Source organism: Taudactylus pleione, unplaced genomic scaffold (assembly GCF_031769625.1).
Source record: "Taudactylus pleione unplaced genomic scaffold, aTauple2 ptg000311l, whole genome shotgun sequence".
NCBI lineage: Eukaryota > Metazoa > Chordata > Amphibia > Anura > Myobatrachidae > Taudactylus > Taudactylus pleione.
Window position 1 is genome coordinate 447,302 of NW_028284712.1, and position 12,067 is coordinate 459,368.

The 12,067-nt window shown below is 36.1% G+C and overlaps 19 non-coding genes across 19 annotated transcripts; all 19 read right to left on the reverse strand.

Moving 5' to 3' along the window:
- Positions 1–296: 296 nt before the first annotated feature.
- On the reverse strand, positions 297–609 carry LOC148511039 (Nuclear RNase P). The gene has a single exon (XR_015868890.1).
- Positions 610–916: 307 nt separating this feature from the next.
- LOC148511040 (Nuclear RNase P) lies at positions 917–1,229 on the reverse strand. Its single transcript, XR_015869312.1, has one exon.
- A 307-nt stretch (positions 1,230–1,536) lies between these two features.
- Positions 1,537–1,849, reverse strand: LOC148511041 (Nuclear RNase P). The gene has a single exon (XR_015868827.1).
- A 307-nt stretch (positions 1,850–2,156) lies between these two features.
- Positions 2,157–2,469, reverse strand: LOC148511042 (Nuclear RNase P). The gene has a single exon (XR_015868794.1).
- Positions 2,470–2,776: 307 nt separating this feature from the next.
- Positions 2,777–3,089, reverse strand: LOC148511043 (Nuclear RNase P). Its single transcript, XR_015868891.1, has one exon.
- A 306-nt stretch (positions 3,090–3,395) lies between these two features.
- On the reverse strand, positions 3,396–3,708 carry LOC148511044 (Nuclear RNase P). The gene has a single exon (XR_015869077.1).
- Positions 3,709–4,015: 307 nt separating this feature from the next.
- LOC148511045 (Nuclear RNase P) lies at positions 4,016–4,328 on the reverse strand. Its single transcript, XR_015868892.1, has one exon.
- Positions 4,329–4,635: 307 nt separating this feature from the next.
- On the reverse strand, positions 4,636–4,948 carry LOC148511046 (Nuclear RNase P). Its single transcript, XR_015868893.1, has one exon.
- Positions 4,949–5,255: 307 nt separating this feature from the next.
- Positions 5,256–5,568, reverse strand: LOC148511047 (Nuclear RNase P). Its single transcript, XR_015869103.1, has one exon.
- Positions 5,569–5,875: 307 nt separating this feature from the next.
- LOC148511048 (Nuclear RNase P) lies at positions 5,876–6,188 on the reverse strand. Its single transcript, XR_015869249.1, has one exon.
- A 307-nt stretch (positions 6,189–6,495) lies between these two features.
- On the reverse strand, positions 6,496–6,808 carry LOC148511049 (Nuclear RNase P). Its single transcript, XR_015868908.1, has one exon.
- Positions 6,809–7,115: 307 nt separating this feature from the next.
- LOC148511050 (Nuclear RNase P) lies at positions 7,116–7,428 on the reverse strand. Its single transcript, XR_015869166.1, has one exon.
- A 306-nt stretch (positions 7,429–7,734) lies between these two features.
- Positions 7,735–8,046, reverse strand: LOC148511051 (Nuclear RNase P). Its single transcript, XR_015869256.1, has one exon.
- A 307-nt stretch (positions 8,047–8,353) lies between these two features.
- LOC148511052 (Nuclear RNase P) lies at positions 8,354–8,666 on the reverse strand. The gene has a single exon (XR_015868805.1).
- Positions 8,667–8,971: 305 nt separating this feature from the next.
- LOC148511053 (Nuclear RNase P) lies at positions 8,972–9,284 on the reverse strand. The gene has a single exon (XR_015868817.1).
- A 307-nt stretch (positions 9,285–9,591) lies between these two features.
- Positions 9,592–9,904, reverse strand: LOC148511054 (Nuclear RNase P). The gene has a single exon (XR_015868973.1).
- A 307-nt stretch (positions 9,905–10,211) lies between these two features.
- On the reverse strand, positions 10,212–10,524 carry LOC148511055 (Nuclear RNase P). Its single transcript, XR_015869279.1, has one exon.
- A 307-nt stretch (positions 10,525–10,831) lies between these two features.
- Positions 10,832–11,144, reverse strand: LOC148511056 (Nuclear RNase P). The gene has a single exon (XR_015869287.1).
- Positions 11,145–11,451: 307 nt separating this feature from the next.
- LOC148511057 (Nuclear RNase P) lies at positions 11,452–11,764 on the reverse strand. The gene has a single exon (XR_015868894.1).
- Between the last annotated feature and the right edge of the window lie 303 nt (positions 11,765–12,067).

Below are 12,067 nucleotides of genomic sequence, written 5' to 3' on the forward strand. Positions count from 1 at the left end.
ATTTAGTTTCAAGACTGTTTTAAAGCTCAACTTCGAAGATGTCAGGAAACTTAGGGTGACACAGGAAATTAAAAATGTAAAAATCAAATTAACAGCCCACTTCTCTATAAAATAAGGATTTGAAAACTTTCAAACTTTTAGAGTAAAAAAATGATGACCTTATAAAATATAGGTTTTAAATTGAAGAATTAAATCCAGTTGAGTTTCCAACTGAATATTCAAATTTTCTCTTTTCATAGATAGGGAAATAGATACATTTAGAGCAGCCTAAGATGAGGCATACATTAGCAAAATGTGGAGAGAGAGTAGTCTGAATTGAGTTGGAAAGCAGCTATGTACTTCCTCTCAGCCATTGAACTTAAATTTGCCAGCCATGAGCCAATTCCAAGCTTGAGAACTTTGCATCAATAGCAGCACATGAGTTTTAGTGCATACAGTGTCTTCTGCTTTGAAGTTACAAGCTGACCAATATTGATGGGAACTCACTTGCTTCAGTCAAGAAATGCTCTGTGAGAGCAGCATGTGGCTCTTATCTCAGACCTTCCCCAAGGTTAGTTTTAGGAGCAACTACAGTACTCTGCATGTAGCCTCACCACTGAGCTTCTCTCCACATATTGAGCATTTAGTTTCAAGACTGTTTTAAAGCTCAACTTTGAAGATGTCAGAAAACTTAGGGTGACACAGGAAATTAAAAATGTAAAAATCAAAGTAACAGCCCACATCTCTATAAAATAAGGATTTGAAAACTTTCAAACTTTTAGAGTAAAAAAATGATGACCTTACAAAATATAGGTTTTAAATTGAAGAATTAAATCCAGTTGAGTTTCCAACTGAATATTCAAATTTTCTCTTTTCATAGATAGGGAAATAGATACATTTAGAGCAGCCTAAGATGAGGCATACATTAGCAAAATGTGGAGAGAGAGTAGTCTGAATTGAGTTGGAAAGCAGCTATGTACTTCCTCTCAGCCATTGAACTTAAATTTGCCAGCCATGAGCCAATTCCAAGCTTGAGAACTTTGCATCAATAGCAGCACATGAGTTTTAGTGCATACAGTGTCTTCTGCTTTGAAGTTACAAGCTGACCAATATTGATGGGAACTCACTTGCTTCAGTCAAGAAATGCTCTGTGAGAGCAGCATGTGGCTCTAATCTCAGACCTTCCCCAAGGTTAGTTTTAGGAGCAACTACAGTACTTTGCGTGTAGCCTCACCACTGAGCTTCTTTCCACATATTGAGCATTTAGTTTCAAGACTTTTTTAAAGCTCAACTTTGAAGATGTCAGAAAACTTAGGGTGACACAGGAAATTAAAAATTTAAAAATCAAATTAACAGCCCACTTCTCTATAAAATAAGGATTTGAAAACTTTCAAACTTTTAGAGTTAAAAAATGATGAACTTATAAAATATAGGTTTTAAATTGAAGAATTAAATCCAGTTGAGTTTCTAACTGAATATTCAAATTTTCACTTTTCATAGATAGGGAAATAGATACATTTAGAGCAGCCTAAGATGAGGCATACATTAGCAAAATGTGGAGAGAGAGTAGTCTGAATTGAGTTGGAAAGCAGCTATGTACTTCCTCTCAGCCATTGAACTTAAATTTGCCAGGCATAAGCCAATTCCAAGCTTGAGAACTTTGCATCAATAGCAGCACATGAGTTTTAGTGCATACAGTGTCTTCTGTTTTGAAGTTACAAGCTGACCAATATTGATGGGAACTCACTTGCTTCAGTCAAGAAATGCTCTGTGAGAGCAGCATGTGGCTCTAATCTCAGACCTTCCCCAAGGTTAGTTTTAGGAGCAACTACAGTACTTTGCGTGTAGCCTCACCACTGAGCTTCTTTCCACATATTGAGCATTTAGTTTCAAGACTTTTTTAAAGCTCAACTTTGAAGATGTCAGAAAACTTAGGGTGACACAGGAAATTAAAAATTTAAAAATCAAATTAACAGCCCACTTCTCTATAAAATAAGGATTTGAAAACTTTCAAACTTTTAGAGTTAAAAAATGATGAACTTATAAAATATAGGTTTTAAATTGAAGAATTAAATCCAGTTGAGTTTCTAACTGAATATTCAAATTTTCACTTTTCATAGATAGGGAAATAGATACATTTAGAGCAGCCTAAGATGAGGCATACATTAGCAAAATGTGGAGAGAGAGTAGTCTGAATTGAGTTGGAAAGCAGCTATGTACTTCCTCTCAGCCATTGAACTTAAATTTGCCAGCCATGAGCCAATTCCAAGCTTGAGAACTTTGCATCAATAGCAGCACATGAGTTTTAGTGCATACAGTGTCTTCTGCTTTGAAGTTACAAGCTGACCAATATTGATGGGAACTCACTTGCTTCAGTCAAGAAATGCTCTGTGAGAGCAGCATGTGGCTCTAATCTCAGACCTTCCCCAAGGTTAGTTTTAGGAGCAACTACAGTACTCTGCATGTAGCCTCACCACTGAGCTTCTCTCCACATATTGAGCATTTAGTTTCAAGACTGTTTTAAAGCTCAACTTCGAAGATGTCAGGAAACTTAGGGTGACACAGGAAATTAAAAATGTAAAAATCAAATTAACAGCCCACTTCTCTATAAAATAAGGATTTGAAAACTTTCAAACTTTTAGAGTAAAAAAATGATGACCTTATAAAATATAGGTTTTAAATTGAAGAATTAAATCCAGTTGAGTTTCCAACTGAATATTCAAATTTTCTCTTTTCATAGATAGGGAAATAGATACATTTAGAGCAGCCTAAGATGAGGCATACATTAGCAAAATGTGGAGAGAGAGTAGTCTGAATTGAGTTGGAAAGCAGCTATGTACTTCCTCTCAGCCATTGAACTTAAATTTGCCAGCCATGAGCCAATTCCAAGCTTGAGAACTTTGCATCAATAGCAGCACATGAGTTTTAGTGCATACAGTGTCTTCTGCTTTGAAGTTACAAGCTGACCAATATTGATGGGAACTCACTTGCTTCAGTCAAGAAATGCTCTGTGAGAGCAGCATGTGGCTCTTATCTCAGACCTTCCCCAAGGTTAGTTTTAGGAGCAACTACAGTACTCTGCATGTAGCCTCACCACTGAGCTTCTCTCCACATATTGAGCATTTAGTTTCAAGACTGTTTTAAAGCTCATCTTCGAAGATGTCAGAAAACTTAGAGTGACATTGGAAATTAAAAATTTAAAAATCAAATTAACAGCCCACATCTCTATAAAATAAAGATTTGAAAACTTTCAAACTTTTAGAGTAAAAAAATGATGACCTTATAAAATATAGGTTTTAAATTGAAGAATTAAATCCGTTGAGTTTCTAACTGAATATTCAAATTTTCACTTTTCATAGATAGGGAAATAGATACATTTAGAGCAGCCTAAGATGAGGCATACATTAGCAAAATGTGGAGAGAGAGTAGTCTGAATTGAGTTGGAAAGCAGCTATGTACTTCCTCTCAGCCATTGAACTTAAATTTGCCAGCCATGAGCCAATTCCAAGCTTGAGAACTTTGCATCAATAGCAGCACATGAGTTTTAGTGCATACAGTGTCTTCTGCTTTGAAGTTACAAGCTGACCAATATTGATGGGAACTCACTTGCTTCAGTCAAGAAATGCTCTGTGAGAGCAGCATGTGGCTCTTATCTCAGACCTTCCCCAAGTTTAGTTTTAGGAGCAACTACAGTACTCTGCATGTAGCCTCACCACTGAGCTTCTCTCCACATATTGAGCATTTAGTTTCAAGACTGTTTTAAAGCTCAACTTTGAAGATGTCAGAAAACTTAGGGTGACACAGGAAATTAAAAATGTAAAAATCAAAGTAACAGCCCACATCTCTATAAAATAAGGATTTGAAAACTTTCAAACTTTTAGAGTAAAAAAATGATGACCTTACAAAATATAGGTTTTAAATTGAAGAATTAAATCCAGTTGAGTTTCCAACTGAATATTCAAATTTTCTCTTTTCATAGATAGGGAAATAGATACATTTAGAGCAGCCTAAGATGAGGCATACAGTAGCAAAATGTGGAGAGAGAGTAGTCTGAATTGAGTTGGAAAGCAGCTATGTACTTCCTCTCAGCCATTGAACTTAAATTTGCCAGCCATGAGCCAATTCCAAGCTTGAGAACTTTGCATCAATAGCAGCACATGAGTTTTAGTGCATACAGTGTCTTCTGCTTTGAAGTTACAAGCTGACCAATATTGATGGGAACTCACTTGCTTCAGTCAAGAAATGCTCTGTGAGAGCAGCATGTGGCTCTTATCTCAGACCTTCCCCAAGGTTAGTTTTAGGAGCAACTACAGTACTCTGCATGTAGCCTCACCACTGAGCTTCTCTCCACATATTGAGCATTTAGTTTCAAGACTGTTTTAAAGCTCAACTTTGAAGATGTCAGAAAACTTAGGGTGACACAGGAAATTAAAAATGTAAAAATCAAAGTAACAGCCCACATCTCTATAAAATAAGGATTTGAAAACTTTCAAACTTTTAGAGTAAAAAAATGATGACCTTACAAAATATAGGTTTTAAATTGAAGAATTAAATCCAGTTGAGTTTCCAACTGAATATTCAAATTTTCTCTTTTCATAGATAGGGAAATAGATACATTTAGAGCAGCCTAAGATGAGGCATACATTAGCAAAATGTGGAGAGAGAGTAGTCTGAATTGAGTTGGAAAGCAGCTATGTACTTCCTCTCAGCCATTGAACTTAAATTTGCCAGCCATGAGCCAATTCCAAGCTTGAGAACTTTGCATCAATAGCAGCACATGAGTTTTAGTGCATACAGTGTCTTCTGCTTTGAAGTTACAAGCTGACCAATATTGATGGGAACTCACTTGCTTCAGTCAAGAAATGCTCTGTGAGAGCAGCATGTGGCTCTTATCTCAGACCTTCCCCAAGGTTAGTTTTAGGAGCAACTACAGTACTCTGCATGTAGCCTCACCACTGAGCTTCTCTCCACATATTGAGCATTTAGTTTCAAGACTGTTTTAAAGCTCAACTTTGAAGATGTCAGAAAACTTAGGGTGACACAGGAAATTAAAAATGTAAAAATCAAAGTAACAGCCCACATCTCTATAAAATAAGGATTTGAAAACTTTCAAACTTTTAGAGTAAAAAAATGATGACCTTACAAAATATAGGTTTTAAATTGAAGAATTAAATCCAGTTGAGTTTCCAACTGAATATTCAAATTTTCTCTTTTCATAGATAGGGAAATAGATACATTTAGAGCAGCCTAAGATGAGGCATACATTAGCAAAATGTGGAGAGAGAGTAGTCTGAATTGAGTTGGAAAGCAGCTATGTACTTCCTCTCAGCCATTGAACATAAATTTGCCAGCCATGAGCCAATTCCAAGCTTGAGAACTTTGCATCAATAGCAGCACATGAGTTTTAGTGCATACAGTGTCTTCTGCTTTGAAGTTACAAGCTGACCAATATTGATGGGAACTCACTTGCTTCAGTCAAGAAATGCTCTGTGAGAGCAGCATGTGGCTCTTATCTCAGACCTTCCCCAAGGTTAGTTTTAGGAGCAACTACAGTACTCTGCATGTAGCCTCACCACTGAGCTTCTCTCCACATATTGAGCATTTAGTTTCAAGACTGTTTTAAAGCTCAACTTTGAAGATGTCAGAAAACTTAGGGTGACACAGGAAATTAAAAATGTAAAAATCAAAGTAACAGCCCACATCTCTATAAAATAAGGATTTGAAAACTTTCAAACTTTTAGAGTAAAAAAATGATGACCTTACAAAATATAGGTTTTAAATTGAAGTATTAAATCCAGTTGAGTTTCTAACTGAATATTCAAATTTTCACTTTTCATAGATAGGGAAATAGATCTATTTAGAGCAGCCTAAGATGAGGCATACATTAGCAAAATGTGGAGAGAGAGTAGTCTGAATTGAGTTTGAAAGCAGCTATGTACTTCTTCTCAGCCATTGAACTTAAATTTGCAAGCCATAAGCCAATTCCAAGCTTGAGAACTTTGCATAAATAGCAGCACATGAGTTTTAGTGCATACAGTGTCTTCTGTTTTGAAGTTACAAGCTGACCAATATTGATGGGAACTCACTTGCTTCAGTCAAGAAATGCTCTGTGAGAGCAGCATGTGGCTCTAATCTCAGACCTTCCCCAAGGTTAGTTTTAGGAGCAACTACAGTACTCTGCGTGTAGCCTCACCACTGAGCTTCTCTCCACATATTGAGCATTTAGTTTCAAGACTGTTTTAAAGCTCATCTTCGAAGATGTCAGAAAACTTAGGGTGACACAGGAAATTAAAAATGTAAAAATCAAATTAACAGCCCACATCTCTATAAAATAAGGATTTGAAAACTTTCAAACTTTTAGAGTAAAAAAATGATGACCTTACAAAATATAGGTTTTAAATTGAAGTATTAAATCCAGTTGAGTTTCTAACTGAATATTCTAATTTTCACTTTTCATAGATAGGGAAATAGATACATTTAGAGCAGCCTAAGATGAGGCATACATTAGCAAAATGTGGAGAGAGAGTAGTCTGAATTGAGTTGGAAAGCAGCTATGTACTTCCTCTCAGCCATTGAACTTAAATTTGCCAGCCATGAGCCAATTCCAAGCTTGAGAACTTTGCATCAATAGCAGCACATGAGTTTTAGTGCATACAGTGTCTTCTGCTTTGAAGTTACAAGCTGACCAATTTTGATGGGAACTCACTTGCTTCAGTCAAGAAATGCTCTGTGAGAGCAGCATGTGGCTCTAATCTCAGACCTTCCCCAAGGTTAGTTTTAGGAGCAACTACAGTACTCTGCATGTAGCCTCACCACTGAGCTTCTCTCCACATTTTGAGCATTTAGTTTCAAGACTGTTTTAAAGCTCAACTTCGAAGATGTCAGAAAACTTAGAGTGACACAGGAAATTAAAAATGTAAAAATCAAATTAACAGCCCACATCTCTATAAAATAAGGATTTGAAAACTTTCAAACGTTTAGAGTAAAAAAATGATGACCTTATAAAATATAGGTTTTAAATTGAAGTATTAAATCCAGTTGAGTTTCTAACTGAATATTTAAATTTTCACTTTTCATAGATAGGGAAATAGATACATTTAGAGCAGCCTAAGATGAGGCATACATTAGCAAAATGTGGAGAGAGAGTAGTCTGAATTGATTTGGAAAGCAGCTATGTACTTCCTCTCAGCCATTGAACTTAAATTTGCCAGCCATGAGCCAATTCCAAGCTTGAGAACTTTGCATCAATAGCAGCACATGAGTTTTAGTGCATACAGTGTCTTCTGCTTTGAAGTTACAAGCTGACCAATATTGATGGGAACTCACTTGCTTCAGTCAAGAAATGCTCTGTGAGAGCAGCATGTGGCTCTTATCTCAGACCTTCCCCAAGGTTAGTTTTAGGAGCAACTACGGTACTCTGCATGTAGCCTCACCACTGAGCTTCTCTCCACATATTGAGCATTTAGTTTCAAGACTGTTTTAAAGCTCAACTTTGAAGATGTCAGAAAACTTAGGGTGACACAGGAAATTAAAAATGTAAAAATCAAATTAACAGCCCACATCTCTATAAAATAAGGATTTGAAAACTTTCAAACTTTTAGAGTAAAAAAATGATGACCCTACAAAATATAGGTTTTAAATTGAAGTATTAAATCCGTTGAGTTTCTAACTGAATATTCAAATTTTCACTTTTCATAGATAGGGAAATAGATACATTTAGAGCAGCCTAAGATGAGGCATACATTAGCAAAATGTGGAGAGAGAGTAGTCTGAATTGAGTTGGAAAGCAGCTATGTACTTCCTCTCAGCCATTGAACTTAAATTGCCAGCCATGAGCCAATTCCAAGCTTGAGAACTTTGCATCAAAAGCAGCACATGAGTTTTAGTGCATACAGTGTCTTCTGTTTTGAAGTTACAAGCTGACCAATATTGATGGGAACTCACTTGCTTCAGTCAAGAAATGCTCTGTGAGAGCAGCATGTGGCTCTAATCTCAGACCTTCCCCAAGGTTAGTTTTAGGAGCAACTACAGTACTCTTCGTGTAGCTTCACCACTGAGCTTCTTTCCACATATTGAGCATTTAGTTTCAAGACTTTTTTAAAGCTCAACTTTGAAGATGTCAGAAAACTTAGGGTGACACAGGAAATTAAAAATTTAAAAATCAAATTAACAGCCCACTTCTCTATAAAATAAGGATTTGAAAACTTTCAAACTTTTAGAGTTAAAAAATGATGAACTTATAAAATATAGGTTTTAAATTGAAGAATTAAATCCAGTTGAGTTTCTAACTGAATATTCAAATTTTCACTTTTCATAGATAGGGAAATAGATACATTTAGAGCAGCCTAAGATGAGGCATACATTAGCAAAATGTGGAGAGAGAGTAGTCTGAATTGAGTTGGAAAGCAGCTATGTACTTCCTCTCAGCCATTGAACTTAAATTTGCCAGCCATGAGCCAATTCCAAGCTTGAGAACTTTGCATCAATAGCAGCACATGAGTTTTAGTGCATACAGTGTCTTCTGCTTTGAAGTTACAAGCTGACCAATATTGATGGGAACTCACTTGCTTCAGTCAAGAAATGCTCTGTGAGAGCAGCATGTGGCTCTAATCTCAGACCTTCCCCAAGGTTAGTTTTAGGAGCAACTACAGTACTCTGCATGTAGCCTCACCACTGAGCTTCTCTCCACATATTAAGCATTTAGTTTCAAGACTGTTTTAAAGCTCATCTTCGAAGATGTCAGAAACTTAGAGTGACATTGGAAATTAAAAATTTAAAAATCAAATTAACAGCCCACATCTCTATAAAATAAAGATTTGAAAACTTTCAAACTTTTAGAGTAAAAAAATGATGACCTTATAAAATATAGGTTTTAAATTGAAGAATTAAATCCGTTGAGTTTCTAACTGAATATTCAAATTTTCACTTTTCATAGATAGGGAAATAGATACATTTAGAGCAGCCTAAGATGAGGCATACATTAGCAAAATGTGGAGAGAGAGTAGTCTGAATTGAGTTGGAAAGCAGCTATGTACTTCCTCTCAGCCATTGAACTTAAATTTGCCAGCCATGAGCCAATTCCAAGCTTGAGAACTTTGCATCAATAGCAGCACATGAGTTTTAGTGCATACAGTGTCTTCTGCTTTGAAGTTACAAGCTGACCAATATTGATGGGAACTCACTTGCTTCAGTCAAGAAATGCTCTGTGAGAGCAGCATGTGGCTCTAATCTCAGACCTTCCCCAAGGTTAGTTTTAGGAGCAACTACAGTACTCTGCATGTAGCCTCACCACTGAGCTTCTCTCCACATATTGAGCATTTAGTTTCAAGACTGTTTTAAAGCTCAACTTCGAAGATGTCAGAAAACTTAGGGTGACACAGGAAATTAAAAATGTAAAAATCAAATTAACAGCCCACTTCTCTATAAAATAAGGATTTGAAAACTTTCAAACTTTTAGAGTAAAAAAATGATGACCTTATAAAATATAGGTTTTAAATTGAAGAATTAAATCCAGTTGAGTTTCCAACTGAATATTCAAATTTTCTCTTTTCATAGATAGGGAAATAGATACATTTAGAGCAGCCTAAGATGAGGCATACATTAGCAAAATGTGGAGAGAGAGTAGTCTGAATTGAGTTGGAAAGCAGCTATGTACTTCCTCTCAGCCATTGAACTTAAATTTGCCAGCCATGAGCCAATTCCAAGCTTGAGAACTTTGCATCAATAGCAGCACATGAGTTTTAGTGCATACAGTGTCTTCTGCTTTGAAGTTACAAGCTGACCAATATTGATGGGAACTCACTTGCTTCAGTCAAGAAATGCTCTGTGAGAGCAGCATGTGGCTTTTATCTCAGACCTTCCCCAAGGTTAGTTTTAGGAGCAACTACAGTACTCTGCATGTAGCCTCACCACTGAGCTTCTCTCCACATATTGAGCATTTAGTTTCAAGACTGTTTTAAAGCTCAACTTTGAAGATGTCAGAAAACTTAGGGTGACACAGGAAATTAAAAATGTAAAAATCAAAGTAACAGCCCACATCTCTATAAAATAAGGATTTGAAAACTTTCAAACTTTTAGAGTAAAAAAATGATGACCTTACAAAATATAGGTTTTAAATTGAAGTATTAAATCCAGTTGAGTTTCTAACTGAATATTCAAATTTTCACTTTTCATAGATAGGGAAATAGATATATTTAGAGCAGCCTAAGATGAGGCATACATTAGCAAAATGTGGAGAGAGAGTAGTCTGAATTGAGTTTGAAAGCAGCTATGTACTTCTTCTCAGCCATTGAACTTAAATTTGCAAGCCATAAGCCAATTCCAAGCTTGAGAACTTTGCATAAATAGCAGCACATGAGTTTTAGTGCATACAGTGTCTTCTGTTTTGAAGTTACAAGCTGACCAATATTGATGGGAACTCACTTGCTTCAGTCAAGAAATGCTCTGTGAGAGCAGCATGTGGCTCTAATCTCAGACCTTCCCCAAGGTTAGTTTTAGGAGCAACTACAGTACTCTGCGTGTAGCCTCACCACTGAACTTCTCTCCACATATTGAGCATTTAGTTTCAAGACTGTTTTAAAGCTCATCTTCGAAGATGTCAGAAAACTTAGGGTGACACAGGAAATTAAAAATGTAAAAATCAAATTAACAGCCCACATCTCTATAAAATAAGGATTTGAAAACTTTCAAACTTTTAGATTAAAAAAATGATGACCTTACAAAATATAGGTTTTAAATTGAAGTATTAAATCCAGTTGAGTTTCTAACTGAATATTCTAATTTTCACTTTTCATAGATAGGGAAATAGATACATTTAGAGCAGCCTAAGATGAGGCATACATTAGCAAAATGTGGAGAGAGAGTAGTCTGAATTGAGTTGGAAAGCAGTTATGTACTTCCTCTCAGCCATTGAACTTAAATTTGCCAGCCATGAGCCAATTCCAAGCTTGAGAACTTTGCATCAATAGCAGCACATGAGTTTTAGTGCATACAGTGTCTTCTGCTTTGAAGTTACAAGCTGACCAATATTGATGGGAACTCACTTGCTTCAGTCAAGAAATGCTCTGTGAGAGCAGCATGTGGCTCTAATCTCAGACCTTCCCCAAGGTTAGTTTTAGGAGCAACTACAGTACTCTGCATGTAGCCTCACCACTGAGCTTCTCTCCACATATTGAGCATTTAGTTTCAAGACTGTTTTAAAGCTCAACTTCGAAGATGTCAGGAAACTTAGGGTGACACAGGAAATTAAAAATGTAAAAATCAAATTAACAGCCCACTTCTCTATAAAATAAGGATTTGAAAACTTTCAAACTTTTAGAGTAAAAAAATGATGACCTTATAAAATATAGGTTTTAAATTGAAGAATTAAATCCAGTTGAGTTTCCAACTGAATATTCAAATTTTCTCTTTTCATAGATAGGGAAATAGATACATTTAGAGCAGCCTAAGATGAGGCATACATTAGCAAAATGTGGAGAGAGAGTAGTCTGAATTGAGTTGGAAAGCAGCTATGTACTTCCTCTCAGCCATTGAACTTAAATTTGCCAGCCATGAGCCAATTCCAAGCTTGAGAACTTTGCATCAATAGCAGCACATGAGTTTTAGTGCATACAGTGTCTTCTGCTTTGAAGTTACAAGCTGACCAATATTGATGGGAACTCACTTGCTTCAGTCAAGAAATGCTCTGTGAGAGCAGCATGTGGCTCTTATCTCAGACCTTCCCCAAGGTTAGTTTTAGGAGCAACTACAGTACTCTGCATGTAGCCTCACCACTGAGCTTCTCTCCACATATTGAGCATTTAGTTTCAAGACTGTTTTAAAGCTCAACTTTGAAGATGTCAGAAAACTTAGGGTGACACAGGAAAATAAAAATGTAAAAATCAAAGTAACAGCCCACATCTCTATAAAATAAGGATTTGAAAACTTTCAAACTTTTAGAGTAAAAAATGATGACCTTACAAAATATAGGTTTTAAATTGAAGAATTAAATCCAGTTGAGTTTCCAACTGAATATTCAAATTTTCTCTTTTCATAGATAGGGAAATAGATACATTTAGAGCAGCCTAAGATGAGGCATACATTAGCAAAA